General features: G+C 40.9%; 1 pseudogene; it reads right to left on the reverse strand.

Annotated features, from left to right (window-relative positions):
• Positions 1-851: 851 nt before the first annotated feature.
• On the reverse strand, positions 852-1,171 carry LOC101609876 (annotated as a pseudogene).
• Between the last annotated feature and the right edge of the window lie 418 nt (positions 1,172-1,589).

Consider the following 1,589-nt stretch of genomic DNA (forward strand, 5'->3'; position numbering starts at 1 on the left):
TAATAGAAAATACTGCTTTTAAACATTAGTACAAGTATAGATTTAATGATTTATAAAAAAATAATGTTTAATGTTTCTACATTGGCCTAGGGCAACTCTGATCTCATTAAATAGTATAAAAACATGAAAACAAAATATTTTCATGGGCAATTCATTTAGAATTTCTGAACAGAGTGCTGGGTGATGTTTTTGAGTGCCCAAGGAAGAATTATTTTATGAGATTACAAGGCAAAAATGCTGAAAAATTAGCCACTCAGATCTAAAGCAAAATGAACAGCTTAATAGTATTCATTGTGATTATCATTTACTCATTTCCAGTATTTATAGACTAAGCACTTTTTTTAACAAGATAAACCAAGAATTTTATGTAATATTGCAGTTAGAGGATGACTGGTGTAAGCCAGAGAAGTCAATTATCCACCCACATTATTTAGCATGAGTATACATACATATATGTGTTGTGCATGTGTATTGATGGTCATATGTGTGCATGTGTATAGATATAGATGCATGTGAAAGTTAAAGGTTGAATTTGGGTATCTTTAGTTGCTTCACTTATTTTTCTCACTGAACCTGCAGTGAGAAAACCTAAGCTAGGTGACCCCAAGCCCCAAGGATCCTCCGGTGTCCATAGGTTCACATGGCGCGTACTTGGTGTTGGAGCCCTCGACATGTATCCTTTCGAACAAGCCTTCTCTGCAGTCCTCTCTATTGGGATTTTTTTTTTTTTTTCCTCCTGGGCAAATTGACTTTATTAGCAAAAGCCAAGATCACATAGGACTTAAGAGTTTGCCAAAGGTAGGCACAACATTGACAAAGTGCCGGTTGTACTGCATCCACCACTTGGCCTGGCCTGTCTCATTTTTCTTCTTCTCCTGCTTGGCCACCTTGGGAGTGTGACCTCTCACTTTTCCAGCACGGCCAGGGAACCATGGACTTTACCTCCCAGCATGCGCCCAGCTACTTCCAGAGTGGTCAGGGCCTCTACCCCGCACTGGGCTAGGATGGCCTCATCTTCCAGTGGTGTGCCTGCAAGGAACACGACTTGATCTTAAGGGTTGATGCCCTCCAGCGAGGCCACATGAGCCTTGATCTGGGCGACCATCTCCTGGCTGGTCACCTCGATGGTGTCGAGGGTATGTTGTTCCTGGGAGCGGACAAAGAGCTGCATATCGGCGACAGACCCACCGACCCGACGCGGCTACCGCGGAGATGGAGGCGAGAAAGAGGAAGGAACCGGTGCGCGCACGTCCTCGCCGCCCGACGCATACACGTCACTTCTCTACTGGGATTATCTTTATTTGCCTCTGAAATCAACCTTTTTTCCTTGGATATATTACTAACAAATGCATTTATATTAGTTTCCAAGGCAAGTGTTTTATAAAGCCATTACTATGAACTTTTTACCTGAGTTATCTTTCCTGTCACTGTAAAAACAAGATCTGTAAATTACTAATAAACACATGTGAAAAATATTTAAGTTTTTCATAATTTATTGAGAATGCAAGTATTTGAGAAGAATATAGATACACAACAAGTCAGAAATTATAACAGATGTTCAGCTAAGCACATTCATTGATGTCACTACT

This window comes from Jaculus jaculus, chromosome 3 (genome assembly GCF_020740685.1).
Source record: "Jaculus jaculus isolate mJacJac1 chromosome 3, mJacJac1.mat.Y.cur, whole genome shotgun sequence".
Taxonomy (NCBI): Eukaryota; Metazoa; Chordata; class Mammalia; order Rodentia; family Dipodidae; genus Jaculus; species Jaculus jaculus.